Source organism: Chiloscyllium punctatum, chromosome 10, assembly GCF_047496795.1.
Source record: "Chiloscyllium punctatum isolate Juve2018m chromosome 10, sChiPun1.3, whole genome shotgun sequence".
NCBI lineage: Eukaryota > Metazoa > Chordata > Chondrichthyes > Orectolobiformes > Hemiscylliidae > Chiloscyllium > Chiloscyllium punctatum.
Window position 1 is genome coordinate 58,960,436 of NC_092748.1, and position 13,852 is coordinate 58,974,287.

At 44.2% G+C, this 13,852-nt stretch overlaps 2 protein-coding genes across 4 annotated transcripts in view; one reads left to right on the forward strand and one right to left on the reverse strand.

Annotated features, from left to right (window-relative positions):
- The window catches only part of cfap210 (cilia and flagella associated protein 210), a 193,092-nt gene that overhangs the window by 159,195 nt on the left and 20,045 nt on the right, over positions 1 to 13,852 (reverse strand). The gene's annotated exons all lie outside the window — the stretch shown is intronic.
- The window catches only part of klhl23 (kelch-like family member 23), a 31,756-nt gene that overhangs the window by 12,220 nt on the left and 5,684 nt on the right, over positions 1 to 13,852 (forward strand). The window lies entirely within an intron of this gene.

Sequence of the window (13,852 nt, forward strand, 5' to 3'; positions counted from 1 at the left end):
GATTTTCTGGTCACCAGTAAATAGCCAGTAAGGCCCTTGATTACCCCTGGATTTGTCTACAGATTTTTAATGTGCTTTTGGAAATCTTTGTGAAGCATAAACAAAGATGTGTTTATTCAGTTAATCAGAAGACTTGCTCAAGACATGGAGAATCTAAATGAGAAATATTAATTCAGGCGGGGTTTACAAATAGAGAGCCCTGTAAAATTTACTTGGTGGTCTTCCCGCTGCCTACATTTCCATCCCTGACTTGTCTTATATTTTAAGAGGCCAAGGAAGTCCTAGGGTCATCCTGCCTCACCTCAGATGATGATTTATGTGACCAATTATTAGCCACGTAAGAACCACTTCTTGTACGATTGCAATTTTGAGGCTGCAGAAGGAGGGAATGGACAAGAAGGACCAGCAGATTCATCGAGGCTTATGGGAGAGGGGGTCCCTCCTTTTATGGAGCTTTATCTGATCAAAATCTCTCCTTAAGGTCTTCCCAAGTGTTTCCTCCACCATCAGCCTTTCAGATCCAACTCTTTCCACATCTACTCCACCCCCGAGAACTCCTTCTGGTCCAGCCGCAAACCTCACCTGGATTTCAGGCAGCTATAACAGAGGACTTCCTGTAATCCCTTCAATGACCACCTCAGTGACAATACAGAGATACAGCATCAAACTGGCTGGCAGCTCTTTTGGATGGAAGTCAATACATGCTCCAATAAAGCAAACTTATCGTAATTGTAACTGTACAAGGAAGAAAGTGAAATATAAACACAGTTGCATTAAAACAAAGATTGCAATTAAGCAAAATAACTAATAGCATGGACTTAAAAATGTGGTATTCTCTGAAGGTATCTGTCAGGAAATTTTAATGAGTGATTAAAGATTAAGGAAATAAATTATGAAAGCAAAGAGAATTTAAATGCAGAATTATTCCACCTTTGTACAACTTCTTTATGGTATTATAACCATTACCCTTTAGGAAGCAGTTCACAATTTTTAAACGTATTTACTGATTAGAATTAAGAGTCTAACGATGATCATGAATCCATTGTTGATTGCTGGAAAAAAAAATCTGGCTCACGAATGTTCTTTAGGGAAGGAAATCTGTCACCCTCCTGGCCTGGCATGACTTCACACCGACAGAAATGTGTTTGACTCTTTCTGTGCAATTAGGGATGGTCAATAAATGCTGGTCTAGCCAGAGATGCCCATGTCCCATTAATGAATTTTAAAAAGACTGTGACCTCTAGCAGATTTTCACATGCAATTCTCCGCTGCTCTCTATGAATGCACCATACTTCCATAACACTACTGTCATATTATCTTGTACTCGTCGGCAGTGAAAGTGCTTACTGCTGCTAGGACCTTTCAGGATTTAAGACCATAGCCATAAGATGTGGGGTCTGAATCAGACCACTTGTCCGTCAAGTTGGCTCCGCCATTCGATCATGGCTGATGTTTTTCACAAATCCATTCTCCTGCATTCTCCCCATAACCCAGGGGCAGCAGCACTGCCTCACAGCAGCAGGGACCCCTGTTTGATTCCAGCCTTGGATGACTGTCTATGTGGAGTTTGCACATTCTCCTGTGTCTGAGTGCATTTCCTCCAAGTTCTCCAGTTGTTAGGTGGATTAGCCATGCTAAATTATTCATTGTGTCCAGGGATGTGTGGGCTATGCAGATTAGCCTTGGGAAATGCAGTGTTATAGGGATAGGGTCAGGTGGGATGCTCTTCAGAGGTTTGGTGTGGATTTGAGAGGCCAACTGGCCTGCTTCCATACTGTAGGGATTCTAACCCTTCATCCTCTATCTTGGTTATAAATACACAAAATGACTTCGCCTCCATAGCCCTCTGTAGCAATGAGTTCCACAGATTAATCAGCCTCTGGCTAAAGAGATTACTCCTCATCTCAGTTCTAATGGATTGTCCCTTCACTCTGAGCCTGTGCCTCTATTTCAGACTTTTCAGTACTCTGTAAGTTTCAATCAGATATCTCTCGTCCTTCTAAAGTCCAATGACTACAGACCCAGACTTGTCAACCTCTCCTCATATACAGCAATAGAGTCATAGAGATGTACAGCATGAAAACAGACCTTTTGGTCCAACCCGTCCATGCCGACCAGATATCCCAATCCAATATAGTCCCACCTGCCAGCACCCGGCTCAAATCCCTCCAAACGTCCCTTCCTATTCATATACCCATCCAAATGCCTCTTAAATGTTGCAATTGTACCAGCCTTCACCACATCCTCTGGCAGCTCATTCCATACACGTACCACCCTCCATGTGAAAAGGTTGCGCCTTAGGTCTCTTTTATATCTTTACCCTCTCAACCTAAACCTATGCCTTCTAGTTCTGGACTCCCCAACCCCAGGGAAAAGACTTTGTCTATTTATCCTATCCATGCCCCTCATAAGTTTGTAAACCTCTATAAGGTCACTCCTCAGCCTCTGATGCTCCAGGGAAAACAGCCCCAGCCTGTTCAGCCTCTCCCTGGAGCTCAGATACTCCAATCCTGGCAACATCCTTGTAAATCTTTTCTGAACCCTTTCAAGTTTCACAAAATCTTTCCGATAGGAAGCAGACCAGAATTGCATGCAATATTCCAACAATGGCCTAACCAATGTCCTGTATAGCCACAACATGACCTCCCAACTCCTGGACTCAATACTCTAACCAATAAAGGAAAGCATATGAAACACCTTCTTCACGATCCTATCTACCTGCGACTCCACTTTCAAGGAGCTATGAACCTGCACTCCAAGGTCTCTTTGTTCAGCAACACTCCCTAGAACCTTACCATTAAGTGTATATGTCCTATTAAGATTTGCTTTCCCAAAATGCAGCACCTCGCATTTATCTGAATTAAACTCCATCTGCCACTTCTCAGCCCATTGGCCCATCTGGTCAAGATCCTGTTGTAACCTGAGGTAACCCTCTTCGTTGTCCACTACACCTCCAATTCTGGTGTCATCTGCAAACTTACTAACTGTACCTCTTATGCTCACATCCAAATCATTTATGTAAATGACAAAAAGTAGAGGGCCATCAGCCCTGAGATCATTCTTGTCAACCTCCTCCCCTCCAAGACCCTCCATCCTTCATTAGATTAGGGGCCCAAAACTGCTCACAGTATTTCAAATTCAATCTGACCAGTGCCTTATACAGATTCAGCACTACATTTCTACTCTTGTATTCTAGCCGTCTTGAAATGAATGCTAACATTACATCTGCCTTTCTAACTGCCAACTGAATCTGCAAGTTAACTTATGAGGATCCTGAACTAGGACTCCTGAGTCCCTTTGTACTTCAGATTTCTAAAGCCATTCGCTGTTTAGAGAATAGTCTATACATCTATTCTTTCTATGAAAGTGCATAATCTTACACTTTCCCATATTGTATTCCATCTGCCACTTCTTGCAGAACTCCACTTGTCATCCTGAAAAAGACCCCTTAATCCCCACTCTCTGCCTTCTGCCAGTGAATCAATTCTCTGTCCATACCACTACCTTGTCCTTAACATCATGGGCTCTTCTTTAGCAGCTTCCTGTGTGCACCATGTCAAAGGCTTTCTGAAAATCCAAATCAATCAGGTCCACTGGCTCTCCTTTGTCTAACCTGCTATTTCCCTCGTCAAAGAATTTGCACATATTTAGAGGAATGACTAAAGGCATGCTGACTTGCTAAAGGCATGCTGACTCAGCCATTTTTTACTATGCACTTCCAAACAGTCCCCAGTCTCCTCATTAATAATGGACTCTCAAATCTCACCAACGATTGAAGTCAGGCTAACTGACCTACAGTTTCCTGTCTTTTGCCTCCCTCCTTTCTGAACCAGGGGTGTTAAGTTAGTGATTTTTGTCCCTGAAGGATCAACAATCCTTTACAATCATCTCTACTATCTCCTTCAGAACTCTGGGGTGCAGTCCACCTGGTTCAGGTGATTTATCTATCTTCAGTCCTTTCAACTTCTTCAGCACCTTCTCCTTAGTGATGGCCATTACACTCTCCACTTACTCCTGACTCTTGAAATTCTGTTATGCTGCTGGGGTCTTCCACTATGAACAATGATGCAAAGTACCTATTCAGTTCCTCTGCCATTTCTCTGTTTCTCATCACTCCAGTGGTCCAATAGCCATGTTTGCCCCTTTCTTATGTTCCTAAATAAAAACATTTGCAGTCTTCTTTTATATTGCCACCAATCTTACCCTCATTTCATCTGCTCCTCTTTTATTTATTTTTCTTGTCCTCTGCTGGTTTTAAAGGCATCCCAATCCTTTGACTTCCCATTTATCTTCACACGTTGTGTGTTTGCTCTTCTACTTTTATGCTGTCCCTGACTTCCCTCATCAGCTGAGATTGCTTCATCCCCTCCTTAGTATGTCTCTTCTTCCTTCTGGGTCAATTTCTGAAGTGCTTCCCAATCTACCCCAGAAACTCTTATTGTTGCTGCTCCACTGTTTTCTCTGGTAGGCTGCCCTTCCAATCAACTCTGGTCAGCTCCTTCCTCATGTCTTCATTGTTTCCTTAACTCAACTGTAGTACTGTTACATCTGATTCCATTTCTCCCTCTCAAACTACAGGGTGAATTGTACCATATTATAGTAACTGCCCACTGGCGGGGGGGGGGGGGGGGGGGTTTCCTTCACCTTAACCTCCCTGATCAAGTCTGCCTCACTGTACATCACCAAATCTATAATTGCCTGCTCCCTATTGGGCTCTACCACAAGATGCTTTAAAAAAAACCTCTCAGACATTCCACAAATTCCTTTACGTGAAATCTGCCACTGACTTGATTTTCCCAGTACATATGCATTTTGAAGTTCCCCATAGTAGTGCCTTTCTTAGATAACTTTTGTAATCCTGATTGATTTTCTTCCTACATCCTGATTACTGCTAGGAAATCAAGAACTTTTTTTCCTTTGCAGTTCCTCAACTCTATCCACACAGATTCTTAACTTTCTGACTCTCTATCACTTCTTGGTATTGATTTAGCTTCATTTCTTATCAAGAAAGCAATCCTGCCCCCTCTGCCCTCTAGGTGAAAGTGAATCCTGCAGGTGCTGGAGATTAGAGTCAAGAGTGTGGTGCTGGCAAAGCACAGCAGGTCAGGCAGTATCCAAGGAGCGGCAAAAGCCTTTCATCAGGAATGAGGCTGAAAGTCTCGGGAGTGGAGAGATAAATGGGAGGGTGTGGGGCTGGGGTGGAAGGTAGCTGAGAATGCAATAGGTGGATGGAGGTGGGGACAATGGCGATAGATCAGAGAGGAGATTGGAGTGGATAGATGGGAAGGAGGATGGACAGGTAGGACAGGTCATGGTGGCTGTGCTGAGCTGAAAGGTTGGAACTGGGGGAAGGTGGAACGAGAGGAAATGAGGAAACTGTTGAAATTTACGTTGATGCCATGGGGTAGGAGGGTCCCAAGGCATTCTTCCTCGAGGGGTCGGGTGGTAAGGGAGTGGCAATGGAGGAGGCCCAGAACCTTCATGTCCTTGGCAGATTGGGAGGGGGAGCTGAAGTGTTCGGCCACGGGGCAGTGGGATTGATTGGTGCAGATGTCTTGGAGATGTTCACTGAAGCACTCTGCGAGTAGGCGTCCTGTCTCCCCAATGCAGAGGAGACAGCATTGGGAGCAATGGATACAGTAAATGACATGTGTGGAAGTGCAGGTGAAACTTTGATGAATGTGGAAGGCTCCTTGTGGCCTTGGAAAGAAGTGAGGGGGGTGGGGGGAGGTGTGGGTGTAGGTTTTGCAATTCCTGCGGTGGCAGGGGAAGGTACCGGGAGGGGAGAGTTCGTTGTTAGGGGGCGTGGACCTGATGAGGTTGTCATGGAGGGAACGATCTTTACGGAAAGCAGATAGGGGTGGGGAGAGAAATATACCTCTGGTGGGTGGGTTCCGTTTGTCGGTGCCAGAAATGACGGAGGATGATGTGATGTATACCGAGGCTGGTGGGGTGAAAGTTGAGAACCCAGGTGTTCTGTCCTTGCTGCGGTTGGAAGGGTGGGGTTCGAGGGTAGAAGTGCGGGATGTAGATGAGATGCGCTGGAGGGCATCATCAACCATGTGGGAGGGGAAATTGCAGTCTTTAAATGAGGTCAGCTGGTGTGTTCTGTGGTGGAACTGGTCTTTCTGGGAGCAGATGCGACAGGGGCAGAGGGATTGGGAATAAGGGATCACATTTTTGCAGGATGTAGGCTGGGAGGAGGTGTAATCCAGGTAGCTGTGGGAGTCGGTGGGTTTGTAAAAAATGTCAGTGTTGAGTCGGTTACTGTTGATGGAGATCGAGAGGTCCAGGAAGGGGAGGAAGGTGTCAGAGATGGTCCAGGTGAATTTGAGGTCGGGGTGGAATGTGTTGGTGAGATTGATGAACTGTTCAACTTCCTCATGGGAGCATGAGGTGGCGCTGATGCAGTCATCAATGTAGCAGAGGAAAAGATGGCAAGTGGTGCCGGTGTAACTCCGGATGATGGACTGTTCCACGTAGCCGACAAAGAGTTGGGCATACGGCTGCCCATGGCTACCCCTTTCGTTTGGAGGAAGTGGGAGGATTCGAAGGAAAAATTGTTGAGAGTGAGGACCAGTTCAGCTAAACGAATAAGTGTGTCAGTGGAAGGGTACTGTTGGGAAAGGAAGAAACGCAGGGCTTGGAGGCCCTGGTCATGGAGGATGGAGGTGTATAGGGACTGGATATCCATGGTGAAGATGAGGCGTTGGGGGCCAGGGAAATGGAAGTCTTAGAGGAGGCGGAGGGCATGGGTGGTGTTCCGAACGTATGTAGCGAGTTCCTGGACCAGGAGGAATAGGACAGTATCGAGGTATGAGGAGATCAATCCAGTGGGGTAGGAGCAGGCTGAGATGATAGGTCGGCCGGGTTGTTTAATCTTGTGAATCTTGCGTAGGAGGTAGAACTGTGCAGTGTGGGGTTCCCGAACTATGAGGTTGGAAACTGTGGGTGGGAGATCCACTGAGGTGATGAGGTTGTGTATAGTCTGGGAGATGATGGTTTGATGATGGGAGGTGAGGTCATGGTTGATGGGGCGGTAGGAGGAGGTGTCTTCAAGTTGGCACAGAGGTGGGGTGCAGTGGTAGTTTGGCACACTGACCACTACACCGCTGAAGCCAGGTGCCAACTTGAAGACACCTGATCCTACCACCTCCTCGACCACGACCTCACCTCCCAATACCAAATCATCATCTCCCAGACTGCACACAACCTCATCACCTCAGGAGATCTTCAACCAACAGCTTCCAACCTCATAGTTCGGGAATGCTGCACCGCCCATATCTACCTCCTACCCACAATCCACAAGCCTGACCACCCCAGCCGACCTATCGTCTCAGCCTGCTCCTGTCCCACTGAATTGATCTCCTCATACCTCAGTACTGTCCCATCGCCCTGGTCCAGGAACTCCCCACATACATTCGGGACACCACCCACACTCTCCACCTCCTCCAAGACTTCCATTTCCCTGGCCCCCAACGCCTCATCTTCACCATGGACATCCAGTCCGCATACCTCCATCCGTCATGACCAGGGCCTTCAAGCCCTCTGTTTCTTACTTTCCCGATGTTCCCATCAATACCATTCCACTGACTCTTATTCGTTTGGCTCAACTGGTCCTCACTTTCAACAATTTCTCCTTCAAATCCTCCCACTTCCTCCGACGAAAGGTGCAAACATGGGCACCTGCATTTGCCCCAGCCAAGCCTGTCTCTTTGTTGGCTACATGGAACAGTCCATCCTCCGTAGTTACACCTTTTCCTCTGCTACATTGATGACTGTATCAGCACCACCTTGTGCTCCCATGAGAAGGTTGAAAAGTTCACCAATCTCACCAACACATTCCACTCCGACCTCAAATTCTCCTGGACAATCTCTGACACCTCCCTCCCCTTCCTTTACCTCTCTATCTCCATCAATGGAGTTAAAAATCACACAATACGAGGTTATAATCCAACAGGTTTAATTGGAAGCACACTAGCTTTCAGAGCGTCGCTCCTTCATCAGGTGGTAGTGGAGGGCTCAATCCTAACACACAGAATTTATAGCAAAAATTTACAATGTGATGTAACTGAAATTATACATTGAAAAATTGATTGTCTGTTAAGCCTTTCATCTGTTAGAATACCATGATAGTTTCACTTCTTTTATGTGTAAATCACAAAACGTTTTTTTTTAAAAAGTTACATTCTCAGGTTAGCTGTTAACAATGGTAATAGCTAGACAAATGTTGAAGGTGTTAGCTCCCTGTGTTCTCTGTCTATGCCATAATATTTAGATTGATTCTAATCTAAAAAATGAGATAACGGAGTTTTAAATGAATTCATGCAATTTTTGAGCAAAGTACAATGTAACCCTGCAAGTACAAATTCACCCCACAAAATATGTGTGTGCATGTGTGTGTGTGTGTGTGTGTGTGTGTGTGTGTGTGTGTGTTGGGGGTTGTGAGTGTGAGAAAGTGTATGTGTGTGTGTGTAGTGAGTGCAGAGTGTCTTAAGTCTGTGAGGGGGTGCATGGGTGAGTATGAGAGTGTTTGTGTCTGTAAGGGCATGTGTGGGTGTCTGTGTGCACGTATGTGTATATGTGTGTCCGTGTGTCCGTGTGTATAGGAGTGCCTGTGTGTGTGTGTGTGTGCGTGTGCAGGCGTATCTGTGTGTGTGTATAGTGCAATGGTGGTCACCTGTAACACGGAGACCGACTCAACACTGCCATTTTCTACAAACCCACTGACTCCCACAGCTGCCTGGATTACATCTCCTCCCACCCTACCTCCTGCAAAAATGCTATCCCTTATTACCAATTCCTCCGCCTCCGTCGCATCTGCTCCCAGGAGGACCAGTTCCACTACAGAACACACCAGATGGCCTCCTTCTTTAAAGACTGTAATTTCCCCTCCCACGTGGTTGATGATGTCCTCCAGTGCATCTCATCTAAATCCCGCACGTCCGCCCTCGAACCCCACCCCTCCAACCGCAACAAGGACAAAACCTCCTGGTTCACACCTTCCACCTCACCAACCTCTGTATATATCACATCATCCTCTGCCATTTCTGCCACCGACAAACGGACACCACCACCAGAGATATATTTTCCTCCCCACTCCATCTACTTTCCGTAAAGACCATTCCCTCCGTGACTATCTCGGCAGGTCCACGTCCCCAACAACCCATCCTCCCCTCCCTGCAGTGGCAGGGGAAGGTGCCGGAATTGCAAATACTGTGCCCAAACCTTCTCCCTCACTTCTGATCAAGGCCCCAAAGGAGCCTTCCACATCCTTCAAAGTTTCACTTGCACTTCCACATGTCATTTATTGTATCCATTGCTCCCAATGCGGTTTCCTCTACACTGGGGAGACAGGATGCCTACTTGCAGAGCGCTTCAGAGAACATCTCCGGGCCACCTGCATCTATCAATCCCACCGCCCCATGGCCGAACACTTCAACTCCCCCTTCCACTCTGCCAAAGGCATGCAGATCCTGGGCCTCCTCCATTGCTACTCCCTTACCACTCGGTGCCTGGAGGAAGATCTCCTAATCTTCCGCCTTGGGACACTCCAACCCCATGGCATCAATGTAGATTTCAACAGTTTCCTCATTTCCCCATCTCCCACCTTCTCCCAGTTCCAACCTTCCAGCTCAACACTGCCACCATGACCTGTCCTACCTGTCCATCCTCTTTCCCACCTATCCACTCAATCCTCTTCTCTGATCTATTGTCACTATCCCGACCTCCATCCACTTATTGTACTCTCAGCTACCTTCCCCCAGCCCCACCCCTACTCCCTCCCATTTATCTCTCCACCCCTGAGGCTCCCAGCCTCATTCCTGATGGAGTTTTGCCCGAAATGTCAACTTTCCTGCCTCTCAAATGCTGTCTGACCTGCTGTGCTTTTCCAGCACCACACTCTTGACCCTCTGCCCATCTGTCTATCTTTTTGATAATACGTGTATCCTTGAACATTGAGTTCCCTAATATGATCCCCATGCAGACATGTCTCTGTGAAACCCACAGCATTGAATCTCTCAATTTCAATCTGCACTATAAGCTCATTTACCTCTTTTCATACATTGCATGTATTTAATGACCCCAGTCCTGAGTTGACTGCTCCCCTCCTCACAGTTGTTCCCTCATCTGCTGTGCCTGAAGTTAGATTCCAGGCCTTTTTCACTCTCTATCCTATTACTTGTTCTGGAAACTTAAGTAACCTCTGCTGAACCCTGCTCCCATTTAACTTTTCCATAATTTTCCATGAAACTGAACAATCATGTTGCATAAAGCACCAGTGTCTGTTTGACACTTAACATTCACTTGATGGCCTTCTACAATCATAATTTGTCACCTCCAGACCTGATGATGTAAATCTGTTACATATTGTAGATTGGTTTGTAAGAATCATTGGCTGACAACACTCTGGCAGTCATTTTTATAGACTTGTCTTGTTTCTTTTAAGCTAAACATTTGCTTGCGACTCACTTTCTGAAAGTTAAAGCACTGCTTTTAATATTCTTCATTTTATTCGTGTGTTATTTTCTACACTGACCTCTGGCTTTGATTTATCTATGAGTTATCTTGGAAATATTTTTTCTTTTATTTCAATCCATTATTTTATTTGGCCCAGAATGTCTCATAGCATAATGCCAAAACCTCATCTGTTTTCTAATTAATACTTTCCAGTTGAAGCTCAATAATCTCGAAAACACATGCATGTGAATACATTTCTTAAGATTTAAGTTCTTTTCTCTCAGCAAATGCGCTCTCACTGCAGGATCTCAAAGACAATCCTATTTCTGATAAGATCACATGTCTAAATTTTCAGGATCCTGCCAGAAATCTCTGTGCAGTCACATAAAGATCATTATTCTCCCAATCCCTTTGAGCTGTAATGTTGAACATTGTTCATACAGAACATTAATACGAGGTTCAAAGCCTGTAAGATCTCCTCTGTGTGGCTTTTCACCTCCTCAGCGATATCAAAGTTGCAATATAGTAGTGCTCTTTCCTCAGCACTGTTAGCAGGGTTGCAACTTTTATATAATCAGATTTCTAATCAATTCCAAAGTTATTTCATAGGTTGCCACTGGGAATGGAAATAATTCTAATTCTGTCTCATTTAATTTCCACAGCAACAAGAATTGGAAAATCCACAGATATTTTGAGTCACTTAGTAATTCAATGTTGCACACTGCATTTCTTCATTTCTTCCTTGTTGTTCCTTTCAGTGGTTGGTTCTCCTTTAGCTGACATATTTTCAGCAGTACCAATCTGACACATAAAACCTTAGAAACTAAGAGCAGTAGGCCATATGGGTCTTCGAGTTTGCTCTGTCACTTAATAGGATCATGGCTGATCCTTTGTCTCAATGCCACATCCTTACTTTTCTCTCATACCCCTTGATACCAGTAGAAACTAGAAATGTATCTATTTCTTGAATTTATTCCATGATTTGGCTTTCAGAAATGTCTGTAGTAGAGAATTTCACTGATTCACTACCCTTCGAGTGAAGAAATCTTTCCTGATCTCAGTCGTCCAGAGTCTACTCCACATGCTGAGACTGTGTGCCCCAGTCCTAGACTTGCCAACCAGGGAAAATATCATTCCTGCATCTAGTCTATCCAGCTCTGTAGAATTTTATATATTTCAATCAGATTCCCTCTCATTCTTTTAAGCTCTAGTAAATACAGACCCAGATGAACCAATTTCCCCTTTTAGCTCAATCCTGCCTTCTCTGGTATTAGCCTCATGAACCCCCTCTTTGGCAAGCGTATCCATTCTTAGGTCGGGAGACAAAACCATGTGCAATACTCAGGTGTGATCTCACCAAGGCTCTGTAAACCTGCAGTAAGACATCACTACTTCTAAATTTCAAATCTTTTATAATGAAAGCCAATAAACCACTTGCCTTCTTAACTGCTTGCTGCACCTGCCTGTCCATTTCATTGACTGGTGTACAAGGACACCAAGATCCCTTTCTTACATCCAAACTTCCCAATATATCATGACTTAATATTCTTCCATTCTGTTTTTCACATTGAAACATATAACTTCACATTTAGCCATGTGATTCTGTGTCTACCATGTGTCTGCTGACTGACTCATCATGTCTAAATTACCTTGAAGCTTCCTCACAACTCACAGTCCTGCCCAGTTTTGTGAAATAAGGAAGCTTGGAAATATTGCATTTGTACCCTTATTTAGGTCCTTTATATAAATCATGACTAGCTGTGGCCCAAGCACTATTCCTTGTGATACTCCATTAGTCCCTGCCTGCCATGTGGAAAAAGACTAAATTATTCCCATTCTCTGTTCCCCCTATGTCAACCAATTGTCAATCCATGCCAATTTATTATCCCGAAGCCCATGTGCTTTGACTTTACTCACTAACCTCTTAGGAAGGATCTTATGAAAAGCTTACTAAAAATCCAAATACACATCTACTGGTTCTCCTTTATCAATTCTACTAGTTATATCCTCAGCTCTACTGGATTTTTAAAGCACAATTTGCCTTTTGTAAACCTTCTGGCTTTCTCCAATCTCCTTCATACTTTTAAGTATATTTTATATTAGATTCCAGCATTTTGCCCACTACTGATGTTAGGTTAACTGATCTGTAATTATCATTTTTTCTTTCCCTCTCATAGTGGGTTTACATTTGCCAGTCACTAATTTTTGGAATTGCTCCAGAGTCCATAGAATTTTGAAAGACACTATATTACAAGTGATGTTATCGAATGGCTACCACCCATTGCAACAAATCACATTCCAACAGATCTTGATAACACATGACTATAGTAAGCCAGCCAATACACTAAATACCATTGCATTTCTACAAAACTCGCGCTCCTAAAATCTGTCCCCTTGGTCCTTATGTTGTTGCAAATATAATGGTGAGCAAGAAGAACCATTGTGGCCCTTAAACACTATTAATGAGCAACAATGGATTAAAGTAAACCCATAGTCAGGCTATTACACAAAGGTGCAGGAAGACAGTACTCATCATACAGCATTGTAACACTAGTTCCAATGTCTCTTAAATACCCTTAAAATATAATTTACCTGAAACTACATCTATCTTTGTTAAGTTTGTGTCTGAGAACATAAGAAATTTTATAAAAAGCAAATTGGATAATGGTTGAAATAATTATAATAATGGGTGGAATCTTTTTTCTCAAACCTTTTAAGTGTTGGGACCATTTCTGTTGCCCAATTTTGTAAAGGTCAGAGGCTTTTAACACGGAGGTGTGCAACTTAATACTTAGCCATGCTGTTCTGTATTTGCATGTGTTTGGGTTATTAAGGGCTGACTTTTTACTGACCCAGGGATAAGGCTACCTTCATATTTGCTGTCCAATAAAGGAATAGCAGGTGGTTATGGACAATGGAGCACAGGTTATTGTGGTATACTCCTGTGGAGGTTAGAAATTCTCACTGAGACCAGTGAGAGCTCTGAGTGACATACTGATATGAAGAGCAGGAAGGCACAGCAGCTGCTTTTAGCTGAAGCAGATTAAAAATTTACTGCATAAGGCCACGAGGAATGTGCTTCTCTATAATTTCTTCATCCAATAACAAGGGTGTAATGAATGCAGTAGTCTTACCAGTTGCTGCTGATAAGCTTGTCCACAGCCTCAAAGGTTACAAGACACCTACTGTGAAGCTGCTTTCTGTCATCCATAAACAGCTTGCAAAATTCCAGTTGTGATCAAACAAATGAGGCTAATTAAATAGAAGCAAATTACTGCAGATGCTGGAATCTGAAACCAAAAGAGAAATGCTGGAAAATCTCAGCAGGTCTGGCAGCATCTGTAAGGAGAGAAAAGAGCTGACGTTTCAAGTCTATCTGACCCTTTGTCAA